The following is a 17,929-nucleotide window of genomic DNA, read 5'->3' as shown; positions in this document are numbered from 1 at the left end:
CTAGGAAGACAAGGATGGAGACATGGTTTTGATTCATGTTGATCCTAAGAAGGGCTCTTTATCCTTGGGTCAATGCAAGAAGCTAAGACTAAGATATTGTGGACCATATAAAATTCTCAAGTGTCTAGGACTCAATGCTTATAAGCTATAACTTCCTAAATACCTGAAAGTTCAAAATGTATTTCATGTTAGCCCTCTAAAAGGTTATGTATCCAATCTTGATTATGTTCTTGATGATCAATAAGTTGCAATGCCAAGACAAGGAGTCCTTGAGCTTTAACTTATCAGTGTACTTGATATAAGAGAACACATCCTTAGAAGCATGACCATTAGGGAATATCATGGATGATAAGAAGGAGAGCAAGGAGCTGAGATTGATACAATCTTACAATCCAACCTATTCCCTAACTTTAAGATGAGGACATCTTGATTCCCCTAAGGGGAAAAGGATGTAACTACCCTGCTCGTCAAGGGGGGTTTAAGGGGGGGCTTAAAGGTATTAAAGCCTTTAGAAAAAAAATTAAATAAAAGAAGAAGAATATCAGTCATTGTGCTGCTGCCATATGACACCACCCTTCCATGAAGAACTCTTGTCAACTCGAATGATGAGATCCTCATAATCCTTGCCAGTGCTACCCTCTTTTCGAACTCGTCACTAGTCCACAAAATTCTGCCATCGACAGCATCCTTGATTGCATCATGGACTATAAGAAGGAGAGTAAGGGACTAAGAGCCTTGATAATGTTATATAAGTTAGCCTTAGCTTTAGCCTAGACTAATGCTATTTATCATGTGTACCAGTTTTGCTGCTTAGAGAGAGAGAGAGAGAGAGAGAGAGAGAGAGAGTAGGATAAGAGAATAAGAGGAGAAGAAGAGAAGAGAAGGAAAAGAAGAACGGAAGGGAAGAAGAAGAAGAAGAAGAGAAGAGGAGAGAAAGAGGAGGAAGTGGGTAAGAAGAGAGGAGAAGAATTGGATAGGTGGAGAAGAAGAGAAGAGGAGGAGGAGAAGGGAAGAGAGGAGGAGTGGAAGAAGACAAGAGGAGGGGAAGAGAGAGAGTAGAGAAGAAGAAGAGAAGAGAGGAGAAGGAGAGGTGAGGTGAGTACATGTAGGAGAAGAGAAGAGGAAGGGAAGAAGAGAAGAGGAGAGGAGAGGAAGAAGGGAAGAGGAGGAGGAAAGAGAGAAAGTAGAGAGGAGGAAAGAGAGACATTAGAGAGGAAGAGAGTGAAGAAAGAGAGGGAGTGAGACAAAGGAGAAAGAGGAGATCATCCCGAATTACAAAGAGGAGCACCACTCCAACCCGCAAGAGTCGCATCCACCTTCTTATCCTTCGTACTTGGACACAAGTCCTTCCTCCCCTAGCAAAGTTTCAATCCCACAAGGAGTTGCCAAACTATTTAGATTTCAAGAGAGCTAGTGCCGTGGATGTCTTCTTGCAATGGCCCCAAAAAGACAGTATTCTAGAGCAAGAAGCACGGGAGCTACCAACGCGATCACAAACGTGGTTGATACACCATCACATGTAGCACAATACCAAGTTCCTTTGCAAATTAATGTTGATTCAATACATGGCTAGGAACGTAAATCAATAAGTTTCAATATGGTAAAGAAATTATAGTGAAAAGAATTGATAAGACAAGTAAAGACTATTAAGTTAGATTTGTATAATTTGAATAAATTGCATAACATCACATTGAATAAATTGTCTTAAGTTCCTTATAAACAAATAATTACATCAAGAATAAATTCATTAGCACTTATACATGGCATATTTGCATTTATAAATTATGTAAACATTAGGACAAGTGAAAGTTGCATTAAGAATAATTCTTTTAGCTTTTACAAATTATGTGAATGTAGGAAAACATGAAATATCAAGGATATTTCTCTTTGCATTTACAAATTTCTTAAATATCGAGAACATATTCCCTTAATATTTATAAACATAGAAAATTTTTACTTTTTCTTGGTACTTAAAGTGAATTAGGACAATTAAAGTAGATGATTGAAAGCTGTCAATTAGAAGTACTTCTTAAGGAAGAAAATGTCACTATTATTTTCGAGGATCCAATAAATCTCCACAATTTAGAATAAACTTTGAGGTCAAGGGGTCAATCCTTGACAAGGGTTAGGAATGAAAGATTGCAAACAAAGACCAACGACAATCCTTGACAAGGGTTAGGAATGAAAGATTGCAAACAAAAACCAACGAAAACTAAGGAAAAAGATCTAAAGAATGAATGTTAATCGGAGTTTAAAGGGAGACTTAGAAAAGTCAAGTCCAAAGGGAAACTAGGAAGGGCTCCCCTTTGTCCCTCACTTGCCCACATTATCTTGTAAGAAAGCTTCTTACTCTCTCACAAATAGAAAATCTCTCAAAACTCCATTATTTTGGTCATCATAAAAGGACCTTGAGTCAATAAGCCTCTCTATATTATATGCCAATTTTTCACATGCACGATATCAAATAATTACACTATTATATCAATGCTAAATATGACAAGCTATAAATTGAAAATATGGATGGCAAACTCATAATCATAGGTATACATAAGAAAGATTAATAAAATACATTTAACATGTATGTTTCTAAGATTGTCACTTGGGTGCAAAAATCTTATTATGAAACATCCAAAATGTTTAATGTGTTATTAGAGGAAGTGGACCCTTCATCACATAAAGAACAATATAAGCATTTTCAACATTATATATACAAAAGACCCAAATTTGATATGAAGATGTGCCTTGAAATATAATAATAGAACCACCTCAAATATCAAATTGCTATGGAACTTTATTTGCTATTCATGTGTAAATCCTAGGCTACAATGTCCCTCTTCATCATAAAGCATTTGCAATATCTTCTTGAACATAATATAAATTGTACATCCTTATTCAAAAATGCACTTCATTATTTTTGCAAGTATGTACTAGAGTTGGAAAAACATATCTACTAACTCTAGTTCCATTATCAAAGAAAGGGAAAAGAATCCCCAAGAAGACAAAATGTTTTTAGTTCCATTACCATCCATAAAAAATAAAGTCTAGTTTTATATGTAAAAGTCATCATAACACAAACAAAACTTTTCCAAAATTCTACATGCAACTAAGTTTTTCATTTCTTGATGCCCCTCAATGGCACATTGGCTATTAAGGCCCTATTTCTCTTTGGGGGAGTGGGGGTGCAGACTAGTATCAAAGAATGCAAATACTCTCCATAGAAGCATGACACATTGTGTTGGTTTTCTTTCATCCCTTGCTCCTTAGAAATTAATATAACCTTTCTTGCATGCTTGTGTATATATAGATGTACAAGTGTTGAAGTTTGACTTTGTATGATGTGTTTCTGGTGCTATTATAGGTGCATATAGGTTTTTTCGTGGTTCTATATTTAGGGACATTAGGGAAGGTTTGAGATCTCAAAAATGCCATATAAGAGATCCTATAGAGATAAAATATTTCATGAAATAAAATCTTTTTTTTTGGATTTTTGAAACCTTTATATTTTGGTATATATCAAAATTTGTTAATAAGTCATTGTTGTGATATTCTCATGGTCATATCAAACATAGAAATCTAGGTCACCATAAAGGTGACAAAGGTTGTCATAATGAAGACCTTACTCATCCTCATTAAAGTGAAAACTAATATTCAATTTTAATTTTGTTCAATATTTGATTACTTCCCTCCATTCTCACTCTCTTCTTTCTTTCCCCTTCTTACTAGTTTCTTCTTAGTTTTTCTTCTTGTTTCTAATTCGTATAGTTTTCCAATCCAATCTTCTAATCACATCCTTAGCTATGGATCAATAATCCAATTATCTCTATAGCTCTAGTAAAAGACCTCTCTATTAACTTTATATTGAGTTGAATAGTGAGTATGAACCAATAAGAAAGAAAACAAAGCCCATTACTATTGAAGAGTCTACGAAACATATAGTCAGGTTTGAAGGAAAGAATAATCTTGATCTTTGGTTAGATGGCAAGCTATATCCCAAAGATCTTAGCAAAAATAGCACTCCACTTTTATATAAAAGCTCTTCATTGATGAGATTTTTTGTTGATGGTTATAATGAAATTTTAGGTTATACACTTAACTTGGTTGCAGAAAAGTATGTCCTTGAATTGGAGAACCATCTTTTATCAAAACATAACAATGAGTTATTGCAAAAGCTAGAGGGAGGTCAATAAAGGATTCGTTTTATTGGAAAAACACATCAAATCTTGTCAACAAAAGCAAACTATTTTAGGCCTTCGAAATCGACAAAGGGCTCTTAAAAATATTGAGAGTCTCAAATGATGAGGTTGGTTTTAATAAAAGAATCCAAGCAGTAATGTATATATTTTTTCACTTTAAAAATTCATAAATATATATTTTTATAATTAATTTTATTGATTTATTATGTTAATTTTGATTATATCTCTTCTTCAACCAAATGCAAGTAAAAGAAATTCTTTAAACGCATCTCAGTTTTATTATCATCTGCTTCCTTTAATAGTTTCAAAAGATATTTTGGAGAAGAAGAAATTTAAAAAGGCAAAGAAACAATGCTTGGAGTCATTTATAAAGAATCATTCTTTGGATACTCAATTAGTAGAGATGATACTAGATAGTATTGGTATCAGTCGAGATGCTTATATGAAAATTTTTCATCTTTTACAATCAAATATAAAGCAAGGACAGGTATGCAATTGCATACTTCCAAGGCCATCTCTGGTTAGAACTATTAGACATAGAGAGTGAATCACAAAGTGATAGAGATTTTGGGTGAGCCTTTTCATATCAAAACTAGCTTCAAGGGCAAGAAAAATGAAGTTTTATTTAATGAATTTAACAATATTTTCCTTGACTTTTCCACCCTACAATGTTTAATGATCAAGCTCTATGATTTGTCACTAGAAGAGACAGAAGGAGTGGCTAGAATTGTGGTTAAACTTAATGAAAGTGATATTCTAAAAGATACAAAATTAGAGAGGTTCTCTATTATCTTGATGAATAGAGCAATTTCATAAGATCATTGCAATCGCTTAATGTCATTTAATATTCATGGACACAACATCTAGTAGCTAGGAGCATTCGAAGTAGATATAGAGGATTTTGATATATCGTATTGGGTCTTTTATCAAAATATATGATATTAAGAGATATAGGCAAGACAGAAGAGCTATTTGTTGAAGGATTTCGAAACTATAAGATTGAGTGGCACATAACTAGTGACTTAAAGACACTCAAATGTATGTACAAAAGGGAGCCAACTCTAGATCTCCTTATCTATATTGCATGTTCCCAGCCGCCATAGAGTTGGACTCAAGCATTTGAAATAGAGCTCCCTCTAGGCATAACAAGGATCCATGGTTTAAGCAAGTCCTATATATTCCTTTAGTGAATGCCCATCTTTGTATACCTCATGCACTTTGCTGGATAATTGAAATGCATGTTCAACTTTATATAGGGTTTGCATTGGAAGCTGAAGCCATTATTAGCTAGAATAGATGCTATAACAAAGATTGAAAATGTCTTATTTGCAATTGGTTTGCATAGTGGTAATGTTGTTATTGAACCGGATCTTCAAAAGTCTAAGGATGGCAATTATGTCCCCAAAAAGCCATCTATTGGTGGAGTGAAGGCTAGAAGATTCCTAGGATTTTATGGAAGAATTGGTAAGATAAATTCTAGGAATGGTGGCTTAACTAATCAGTGGAAGTCTTTACATAATGCAATTAAGAATCATTCTGATAATGGACAAGCTCGGAATAGAAAAGTCAATATTTGAGAAACACTAGATAAAGTATTCTTTTATTGTGATAAAACTGAATTGAATGATGATGATGATCTCAAAGACTTCAAAAACCAATTGAACCTTTTTAAAAAGGCAATGAAAGAAGCTTGGGGTGATTAACACTTCATTCACTATATGATAAGAAGTTTGCATATATATGTCACTTCATTGTCTAACTCATATAAGGGTTTTTAATTAACTTTTTTTATTTGTTAACTATACAACATATTTTGTACAACCATGCTCCATATTTTATCATGAAATATGGATCTCTAGCAATCTGTTCAACCCAAGGTATGGAAAATTTACATTATCAAGCAAGAACAAAATACTTTAGACACATAAGACATGGAGGTGAAAGATACAAAGCAAATAGTTTATTAGAGGTCTTTCAATGGTTCTATAGACAAATTTGGCACAAATTCAAGCTCAAAGACATAATCACATCATGTAATACATCATCTTTGGCAAGGAGTATACAAATTGTCACCCAAAGAAGAGAAGAGGGATATTTAAACTCTTGTGCAAAGCAACTTTTTTTAGAATGGTTACAAACTAGACAAAGAGATGGAAAAATATGGGTTTCAAGAAACCCTTAGCATCTTTTAGTGTGACTCTATTGTAAAATAGTCTCTAGTTTCAAGCAACTCACTAGGGCCTCTAAAGGAATCTTTTGTTTCATCCCACTCAATAAGACCTCTACATTTCAAGTACTCTTGTTTCCTATAGCCTAGAAGGAGCTTCAAATTCTTGGCATCTCCCTACATGATGGGAAAGCAAATAAGAGCTAAGAACTCCAAAGTATCCTACCCTAGATCCACTATATCCGATCATGAAGCCAAAAACTCTTATAGCTTATTCCTTGTGCACCGAAATTATCTTATTTGATCCTCTATTGAAAACTCGAGATCCAGTCACCTTAGAGATAGCTTTCAAAGCCATCATTGGCAACCTCTCTTATTATGATAAATTTCAACTATTTGATTATTTAAGCTTCCAATATAATGACCAAGGCCTTGATTTTTGCCAAGCTTCAATGGCCTTCAGCCCTTGACTCTTCCAAGAAAGTTGTCTGGATCTTCAATTTCTATTTGCACAATAAACCACAATAGTGTAAGATGTCAATAGATAAATATCCTTGATAGAGACTTTAGTTTCTCTTCATAGCCCATGTCTTTAATACCAATCCTCTATTGAACCTATGAGAACTCCTCTTCTGTAGGTAGCCCCTCCTTTTCATATTCCATGATCTGATTAATATACGAATACAAGGCTACAGAGTTGTCTTGAAAATTCTCAACGTCAAGACTTGCTATAGCAATTTCTGTTCATAACCTATAAATTATCATTTTGGCCCCATCTTGCAAGGATTGCTAAGCAGTAATCGTCTTTAAGATAAACAAAGGTGTTGAATATCATTTAGCAATACATACCTCTTTTCATTAATGAGGTAAGTGAAAAATGTTGGGACACAATCAAGAGGACGTTCTTCAGTCCCTACACTCAACTTTATCTCATTTTCTTCCACTTTTGTGATACTCTCGCTTTTAAACAAAGCAACATCAAATTGCTACACTAGTTGGTTCACAAAATTCTCCTATAAAATTTTTCCCTTCTCTTCAATCTCTTTATCTTTACTTACAATATCCTCTATTTTCTTCTCTTGTATTGTATCTAAAGAACAACTATCCATATACAAAAGATATACAAGAAATCCAACATCCTTGTGGACAAGAAGACATTGATGTTGATTCTGATGAAAAGGAAAATCTAGTTCCACTTCTTGAATTCCTCATCGATGAGTCTAAACCTTGTTTTTTAAGTTATTCTAGCTGCATTGGTAGCTTCCACTACATCACTGTAATGGACAAATCCCTTAATCTCTAGGCCATGCACATGTATTTCATAACACTCCCTATAATCCTTCAGTTTGTCTTCAAGATCCTTCAAGAGCTCTTGCAATGTCAACCAACAGACGAACAAGGTGAAAAATCTAGAAAATCTAAATAAGAACACAAAGGCCAAGGCAAAAGTGAAACGGAAGACGAAGGCGTGCCAAGAAAAATATGGAAGCGCAATAAGTGCAAAAAAGTCCTAAATAAAGGAAAAAGAGGCGCAAGAAAAAGTGCAAGTCAATACTTTTCTAAAAGAGCGCAAGCGCATCATGGTTTAATTTTAAGAGCGCTGGGCTCTCACGCGTGCAATTTGTAAAGGTAGATGGGTGGTAGAAAGGAAGCTAGGAAGATAGAAGGACAATGGGAAAAAGGGCCTAGGCCATGGCCGGCCATGTAAAAAAGGGGATAAGGGGATGACCGCCCAAAAGGGATTTCGGGTTTTGTATATAAAGTTGAAAAGTGAATGAGAAGCTCATTCTTGTGTGTGGCCAAAAGTAGGTCTCCTCCTCCTCCTCCTCCTCCTCTTCTTCTTCTTCTTCTTGCTTACTTGCTTGCTTGAGCTTGTGCTTGAGAGAGGGAGAGTGAGAGTGTCAGAGAGTGAGTGTGTGAGGGTGTGAGGGTGAGGGACCGGGGAGGATAAGCTCTCCATCTTCTCCTCTCTTCTTCTCTTCTCTTCTCTTCTCTTGTCTTGCTCGTGGCGGCAATGGAGCTTGAAGTGTGGAGCTTGAGGATGGAGCTTGCACTTGGATCGTAGAGCTACCGGACTGCGCGGGAGAGGAGGTAACTCGATCGGCACGGAGGTAAGCTCACTACACCCATAGATATGGATGGCACGTCGGCTATGTGAGAGGCAGCCATTAGTACTTGACTTGGAATGCTTGAAGCAATAAGCAGTCCATGGGTCTTGATGGTTAAGCAAAGACTCCCACATTTTGGTTGCGTTTCCGGGACCTACGGATTCAACCTTGAGCGCTTGCAGTAGGATTTTCTCCAAACTGGTGCTTGAGGTAGATAGGTAGGAAGCGAGGGAGCTTGAAGAGGTATTCGATCTCCTTAGCAAGTAGGTTTTTGGTTTTTTGGATTTGAAAAAGCATGTTGGAGTAGTGTAGGTATTTGCTTTGTGATTTGGATGCATTAGGATAGGCAAAAACAAAGAAAAAGAATAAAAACAAGCATAAGGATTTCTACTGTTATAACAGGGCATGAGGGTTTGATTCAGTTGCCGATTTGCATTTTGGAGTTTATTGGCTATTCCAAGTATATACAACTCTTTTCCTCCATCCATAGCTTTGATCTAGAGGTGTGTGTGATGGGCCGTGACCTAAATCGTGTGACTCGAGCGATTTATCGTTGTGCCGGCGAAAGTCACGTCACGTTCGGCCTATCCGAGTAAGGACAATTTTGGGCCAAGTCCCAGAATGGACCCTCGGCCCACTACCACTCGAACCACCTGACTTGGACCACTCGACTCGAATGTCTCGAAATTCGGCTCTTGGCCTTGCTGACTCGGCCCAACCTAACTTGGCTGAGTCCCAAAATCGGCCCTCGGCCTCGGTCGCAAATCAACCATTTAGCCCATCTTACTCGGACACTCGCTGCTCGGCCCATCTGAATCAACCATTCGGACCAACTTGATATTCGGCCCTCAGCCAGCCGACTCGGCCCAATCCTACTCGAAGAAGTTGGCATTTGCCTCGGCCGAATTCACCACTCGGCCCTCGGCCCACTTGACTCGGCCTACCTGACTCGGCCCTCGGACAACCACACTCGAACTGGCTGAATTTGACATTTGGCCTAGTTACATTCGGTCCTTAGCCCTCAACGGGCCGAATCAGGCATTCGGCCCCTGCAATTCGAACCTATTCGGTTGAATTTGGATTTTTCCAAATTTTAACCTGTAGACCCTGAAACTGACCAAGGGACCATGTAGAGTCGAAACCACATCATAGATCTATCATTGGGCTGAAATCTAGAGCAAGTAGTTCGAAACTTAGCTAATGGTCCTCCAAATTGCGCATGGTATTTACTGTAACGGCCCTGCGGACCGGGGGGGGACTGCCCCTCCCCGGACCCCCACACAGAGGGCTCTATCCCCTCTGCACCTCCCCCAAGTAGGTTGGAGAGAAAATGCGCGCCGTGATAGATCCTTTGAATTAGATCTTAGTGTAGTCATGGCTCTACACAAGCATGGATTCACACCTGCAAAAGAGCAACCAAAAGCTTATACCCGAACAAAGATAAAACAGAGACCCTAGAACCTCAATGGGCCAATCTAGCCAACAAGGGCAAAAAGGCCACACCGCAAAAACGCGTATGTGTTGCATTCGGACTGTATCTAGTCAAAGTGAAAATCAACAACTTCAAGCTACAACTGCAAGGATGACTAGATATGATAGTCCTAATGATAGATGCACCTTGAATGGCACTGCACAGACGATCAAAGACATCAGTGGAGAATCCACATCTAGTCGTGCAGTTGGGGACTCAAGGGCATTTGTCAGAAGGCTCAATTTTATAAGCCAAGACCCGGAAGATGAAGACATAGTACCGCATGCTTATCTTAGCGTCAAACACACCGCAAGCATGAACCCTACTAGGCTAACCAAACACACCGCAATCATGAACCCTACTAGGCTAACCAAAGCTCACACTGACTAATGTAACTCTTAGTCCTTACGGGACACCCAAAAGCACTTATAGAGAAGTGCAAAATCCTCGCGACAATGGAAACTAAGAGCTTGCCTATCCTATTTCATGTTCCTCTAAATAGTGCTAATTGCGGAAAGGAAACCCTTCTAAGAAGACCCTTCAAAAGGGCGACCAAGTGTGAAGCTGATTACGTAGCATAGAGGATACACTTGATGCTATTGGGTATGAGGATAATCACAACCTTTAGTAAGGGTGACCTCATCAAACCTCGAGGGAAAGACAAGGAACATTCCGACATGCCAAGCAAGCCTAGTGATGAGAGCAAGGACTTGTTGAAAGAGTTGCTACAAGCGCATGTTGAACAGAGAGAACCAATGAGTGAGGCCAAGCTTGAAACAAGAAGGTCAGGAGCCAATGCCAAGGACAGGATTTGGACTTACAAAAATCGTAGAAGACCACAAAAGAAGCCCAAGCCTTATAGATGAAGGCATCGATGGAGAGCCAACACAACGCCGAGATGGATATCCAAAGCGTTGCTATCGTGCTCAAGGGTATTACGCAGGCAATCGATGGATTTGGATACCAAAACCTCTTGCTAAATCTCCTCTCTCAGCCGAAGTCCATGTCATATCAAGAGCAAAGAAGCGTAGGAGGAAATCTAAACGAAAAACCAAGTCTCAAGTCAAAGACATTGGAGTGACTGAGCCCCTCATGGTCGAAATCAAGAAACCAAACGGGACTAATCGAAGGGTAGATCCTTAGCCTAGCGTGCTTGACAAAGCAGATATTAGATGTAATCGTTGAGGATATGCAAAAGCCACTAGTGCCCAAGGAGCCTTTGATTTCCCAAGAGGATAACAGGCATCATAGGCACAACATTGCTCATGGCAAGGTTAAATGGTCAACAAAGCAAATGGTAAAATCATTTAACAACCACGAGCAAATCTTCTAGCCAGTGTCAAAGCCACTTAGGAGTCCCAAGTCTCCTACACTCTCTTTCCCTAAACGAACACAGGAAGCACAACAACATTCGTCAAGTGCAGCTACTCAATCTCAATCTCTATCTCTAGCTAAGCTTCCAAATGGCCAAGAGGTGGGACATGACACCAGTCGTAGCTCTCATCCCAAGGATATGCCTATGAAATCTAATGTGGCTAGATCAACTGAGGCTCGATCTACAAAAGTGAATGCTCAAAGGGCAACAAAAGACACACCACTTCCGATCTGCCTGAGGACCTGACACCACAATCTACTAATAGTAGCTAGTCCACTAGACTAGCCGTTACTACTTCCAATTAGGGATCACAGCAGTCACAGCCCTTGGTCGTGACAACGCCCCTTGCGAAACATGTCCTTAGCAGTTCATCTGTGGAGGAGGTGCCACAACCAACATCCTTGACAACTCCAGCACTTCCAAAGCACCTAAAGACTAGGCTTGAGGAGAAACCTCTCAAAGAGGTGGCCAAGGAGATGGCACATCTGACCAATCGACCTAGTAAGGTTGTCCAGCAAGTCGCAATTACATCCCATGAGGACACACCAGAGAAGGGAAAAGTTGAGGCCCAACCAAGCACATCAATGGCTGACCTGGTTCAGGGTCCTAAGTTGTTAAGTTATGCACCTTCACTGACCAAGAAAAAGAGGAGAAAACAACGAAAACAAAAGCAGTTACAAGTGGTTGTGGACCCCAAGAACATTGAGACCAAGAGCGTTGGAGAGCTGAGGAATAAAGCATCGAGTCCATCCACCAAGGAACCCATTGATATCTCTCCTAATAACAGTGAAACCTCAGACACATTCGTGTGTCCTGAAAAATCAAAGCAACCATTACCATCAATGGTTTCTTGCAACACTCAATCCATCGACAACAAAACTCACGTTTGACCAATCAAGAGTGGACACAACACTGTCGCAACAAGGTGATAAGGCTATATTATTCACATCCAAGGAGAACCATGACACAATAGCAACAAGGCCTCAGGGGAAACATGGGAACCCCAAGAGCATAAGCAACCCTAGCGTTGACCAATCTTGCTCATCTAGGCCTAAGTCCCCCAGCTATGCTAAAGCCTAGGGAAACTCCTAGAACCTTGCATGAGATAGCAACCGAGCAAGCCCTTGTTGAGCATAGAAGTGTCGTAGAATGCTTAATTGAGTTGGATGCTAAGCTCAAAGTGTTCGCATGTGTCTATGTCCTTGCAGACATGGGCGCATTCCCTAAGGAGCAACTTGAAGAATACTTGTCATTTCCCCTATTCTAGGAAGTGCAAGAACATCTTGACGAGCACTATGGCAGGCTCTTGCATGAACGCATGCGACTCACCTTTGACGAGGAAGCTGATGAACTACGCTTAACTGTAACATTTAATTATGTGCTCTGCCAACCAAATCTCTTAGAGATAGAGCAACTAAAGCGACAATCAGAGGGTCAAAGTCAATTTGAAACATTTAATGGCGTGCTCTGCTAACCAAATCTCTTAGAGATAGAGCAACTAAAGCGAAAATCAGAGGGTCGAAGTCAATTTGAAAAACGTTGGTTTGCAAAACCATGTTGCAATGGCTAAACTAGGAGCCCAAATTATGACAGTCTCAGAGAAGTGATTGGCCAAATGGTAGTCTCAAAGAGACCCAACCTATGTGGCACAAACTTCCTTTTGAGTGCTAACTGCCATTCAGGGTACAAACTTAGCTGGAGCTAGCCAAGAGAACTCTCTGGCTAATAAGGTTCTTGCTGAGGAGGAGTTACATGTTGCCAGTAGACTCGGACAAGGTGCCATGCTACTCAATGTTGCAAAATATCTATCGTTATTGAGTAAGCTGCCACGAGTACTAGATGCATGTGCCACACTCCAGTACAATCCAAAGTTCTACAATTGGTTTTTATCCTCGTGAATTGACATGGATTTGTGAATATGTATATAAATAAACAATGAATTTTGTGACCCTGTATAGATAATATCAACACACACAAGCAATGATAGTCAAGCGCAGGGAGAAGAGTTGGGTTTGACAGGTTGAGCTCCTCATGTCCTCCTCTCACCACACATTTAAAAGTCGTGTGACCATTCCCGCCTCTAGGTGGAGGGCATGCAACCCTCATTACCACCATAGGAAGCCCTGACCAACATCTCTGATGGTGTAGACGGGGCACCATCCCTTTCTATACACCTTTCCCCTTTCCGGTCTATCCTTCCGGGGATGAACCCTACTCCACTCCATGACAACTAGTCCATGCAACTTAGCATAAGCCAAGATCTGCTAATGGATGGAGGCAAAACAGACATCAACAAGGGGGCATCTCTCTACAACAAACGTTGCATGCCTCACCTCACCCCTCCTCGTCATATGTGCTTAATAACCCACTGTATAATCCCTTCCAAGCGAATAGTCTTATCCTACCTCAGGGCCTAACCCTTGGTTCACATTTTGCAGGTTCCCCCTACGGTAGCATTCATGGGCCACATAGTGCAGCTGGCCTATGAGGAAGCTCTCCATTGTCGAAGGGAGCATAAGGTACTAGCGCCCCCACCAGAACGCTCCGTGCCTACCCTAAAGAGGTACGCGTCGAAAAGAGGCCCCAAACGACACCGCCCAGGACATAGGCTGAAAACTCCCCAAGACAAGAGGACAAGGGCGCCTCAAGGGAGCACACGGGGCGTGGCAACACCGGTCACGGATGCCCCCACCAGACGCTTGGGCACCAGGTGCTTGAAAGAGGAAAGGGAAGCTCGAGACAAGCAGGAATTTGATGCATTGTTCACAAGCATTCTGGAAACAATTGCGGCCAGGGACTACACCATTCACGTCCTGACCAATATCTTCCTCACCCAGCCTCACAGGAGCTCCTCACCGGCACAGCCCCAGTCGCCCGACCACCCGGAATCACCCCGTCTCGTGCAAATAGAGTAGCCCTTATGATGTATAAGCTATTTAACAAAGGCCATCCTGGCAAAATTTTTTGTCTTTAAATGGTTAAGGGGATAGGCTCCCCACCTGTATACACTTTACTTACCTACTGCTAATATATGCCACGTCTTTAACAAGCATCGGAATATGCATCGCAGTCAGCATCATAGGATTTTGATAAAGTAATATCTTGACGTGATTGCATCTGTTCGTTGTACTTGATGCATGCGACTTGCATATACTCTCATGAAGTGACAAGTGGATGTAGGACGTCGCATGTCTTTGTGCGAAAGTGTTCAATGCCCAAGTCATCGCGAGACCACCAACCTCACAAATAGCCGTGACAAAGTCGCGCTATCGAAAGTGAAAGTAACCCTTTCCAATTGCCCACATCGCATGGCCCAAAGCATGATCATAACCACTTTCTCTTTCTGGGTTACACTCTACACCGAGCACTCACAGCAGTTGTTACCTCAATTGTACCAACATCGCACGTTCTAAAGAGGGTTGCAAAATCTTAAGTGTATCTCCCCATCTCAACAACTGCTTCTCTAACAACGAGGCTAGGGCGCAATCATCGTTGTAATATCCATTTCCTGAGCCTTTCGAAGCTCGACATTTTCCAACCCATTGAAAGGCTGACAGCCTCAACATATTGCAATGGTTGTACTTAGACAAGTCTTAAAAAAAAAACAAAGAAAAAAGGAAAAAAGAAAAGAAAAGAGATGACAAGATAAGAAGCACCCATGATCACAGCACAGCACCTAGGGGTCCTCAAAGTAGGTACATCCAGTGACCTTATTCAACTAGCTCCATCCCTAGTCCCCTCACCCTTTCGCATCACCCACAATTGTTCAGGGCACATCAAGGGCAGGGCATACCCAGGGAGCTTGTCTCGCCTATGGTTAGACTTGTCACCCTGACCCATTCGCACGATTCCCTCTTGCACTCTGCCTTAATACCATTTCAATCAATTGTGGTAAGCACCACATGAATGGTGGTGAAAAGAATACCGTTCTCATCACGCAAGTCCAATAGCTACCAGCTACCGAAAGTACGGTGTCCCTGTGTTCAATTATGCTACGTCCTACAGTCACAACGCAAAGGATGTCTCATACACCTTCACGTGTACTTCTCAACATGGACAACTTTGCTTCATCCACACGTTGTTACGAGAAACCAGCCCGCGGTCTTCTAACTATGTAATATCTAAGTATGCACGAGTACTCACATAATATCTGCACCGAAATATATACATAGTTTGGGTCCTCAAGTGCAGGACAATACTCTCAGCTTGCTTAGAGTTCGACCTATCTCCCAAACTAATTGAACTACGTCTTGTCCACGATAAAGAAGACTAGCACTACCCCTAGGGAGAGACCACATATGAGAGGTTTTCAATTGCAAGTATTGAAGACTCCAACGAAAGTGTCATTTGCTCTTCATCGACACTCAACTCTGAATTCTTGTCCTTTATCATCCTGCAAGCCCGCCAAGAATCGTCATGTGCAAAATCCCCAACAAACCAACACTTGTGCTGACCATCAGTGCAATCTCCAACAAAGAACAGCTCTACCACCAACTCCAACAACCCTACCACCAGCCACCTAGGCCACCAACGTGCCCCCAACGACCTTTCTCCACATCACCACACCAACACTCCTCCACGACAACCATAGATGTCCCTTGCACCCACGTCTTCAGTGCATGCCAATGCCTGCTACCTACGACGGTGAGTGCCATGGGACTGGCACTCGTCTAGGAGGGGGGTAATGTTAACCGTCAGACAAACAAGGTGGAAAATCTAGAAAATCTAAAGCAGAAGACAAAGGCCAAGGCAAAAGTGAAACAGAATACGAAGGTACGCTAAGAAAAATGTGGAAGTACAAAAAGTGTAAAAAAGTCCTAAATAAAGGAAAAAGGCGCACAAGAAAAAGCGCAAGTCAATACTTTTATAAAATAGCGCAAGCGCATCATGGTTTAATTTTCCAAGCGCTAGGCTCTCACCGTGCAATTTGTAAAGGTAGATGGACGATAGGACGAAAGCTAGGAAGATAGAAGGACAATGGGAAAAAAGGCCTAGGCCATGGCCAGTCATGTAAAAAAGGGAATAAGGGGATGGCCGCCCAAAAGGGATTTAGGGTTTTGTATATAAAGTTGAAAAGTGAATGAGAAGCTCATTCTTGTGTGTGGCCAAAAGTGGGTCTCCTTTTCTTCTTCTTCTTCTTCTTGCTTGCTTGAGCTTGTGCTTGAGAGAGGGAGAGTGAGAGTGTAAGGGAGTGAGTGTATGAGGATGAGGAACCCGGGAGGAGAATCTCTCCATCTTCTCCTCTCTTCTTCTCTTCTCTTCTCTTGCTCACGACAATGGAGCTTGAAGCATGGAGCTTGAGGATGGAGCTTGCTTGAAGCTTGCACTTGGATCGTGGAGCTACCGGAGTGCGCGGGAGAGGAGGTAACTCGATCGGCATGGAGGTAAGCTCACTACACCCGTAGATATGGATGGCGCGTCGGCTATGTGAGAGGTAGCCATTAGTACTCGGCTTGGAATGCTTGAAGCAATAAGTGGTCCATGGGTCTTGGCGGTTGAGCAAAGGCTCCCACATGCAAATCAAAGGGAACATTGAGTATATCTCTGATGTAGTTAAATTAATTGCATGGAGGAAATCAAAGAGCTTCTCATCACATGTATCATCCAGATCCCCTTCCTCCATTCCCTCTAGAGAAATCTTCACTTTAGTCATCATGATTACTCATAGAACCAAATTTTGAAACAACAAGATAAGTTTAGGAATACAAAGAACCAATCCACATTTTCTTATATCCAAATAAGCAATTTAAATTTGTATAAGTCTTGATTGCCTTCAAAATGAATCAACAAAAAATGGCAATACATCTTTCAATCTACATCACCCGAAATATGCTCTTGATTGGAGATTTATGAGTTTACGACTTATGAGACGCGAGTTAAGTATTCAAGCAATAGACCATGGCATTATCTTTGGTTTTTCATCGAGCATTTGAGATTTATGAGTTTATGACTTATGAAACATGATTGTGGAGCTCAGAGGAGCTTTTCCAAACAAAATTTACCATTAAGTAATGAAAAAATTAACACAAGTATAGACGAACTCCTTAAAATAAATTATTCAATCATTTCTATCGCTCTTAGTGAAATTAAGAATAAATCACGATGCCTGTGCGTAAGAGAAAATATCAATAGAAGTTTGTTACCTTAGAAATGTATTGTTTTGTGAGCATGAACTAGTTTTGTCAAGAGCACGTATATTCTTAGCTTGCGATGTGCATGGTGTGGAGCTATGGGATAGAAAAAAAAATACATAGAAGGAAAGTTTATGTAAAAACCAGTTTGACTTGGCTATACAACTTGTATTTATTTATAAATGATCAGCTTAAAACTTGCTCAAAAGGTACCATGCAAGCACTAATTAAAAAAGGCTATATTTAAACTAGAAAAAGAAGGCTCAGAAGTCTTTTCTTTCGCCTAAAACATAATGCCATAAAAGTGCCATAACGTTCGGAAAGGTCAATGATACGTGGCACAAGTTTCAAGGTGACAACAATATACCTACCATACGTGTGAAGTAAATTGCTCACTATACTTCAAGGAAATGTCTTTTAAAAAAGAACTTTTGAATTACAAAGTGAATTTTAGAACCACTAAGGTCTTTTTTCTTGCTCCAAT

The sequence above is a fragment of the Lygodium microphyllum genome, chromosome 22, assembly GCF_053477565.2.
Source record: "Lygodium microphyllum isolate KBCC chromosome 22, Lygodium_microphyllum_v1.1.10, whole genome shotgun sequence".
NCBI classification, from domain to species: Eukaryota; Viridiplantae; Streptophyta; class Polypodiopsida; order Schizaeales; family Lygodiaceae; genus Lygodium; species Lygodium microphyllum.
Note: the sequence above shows the minus strand (reverse complement) of the source record.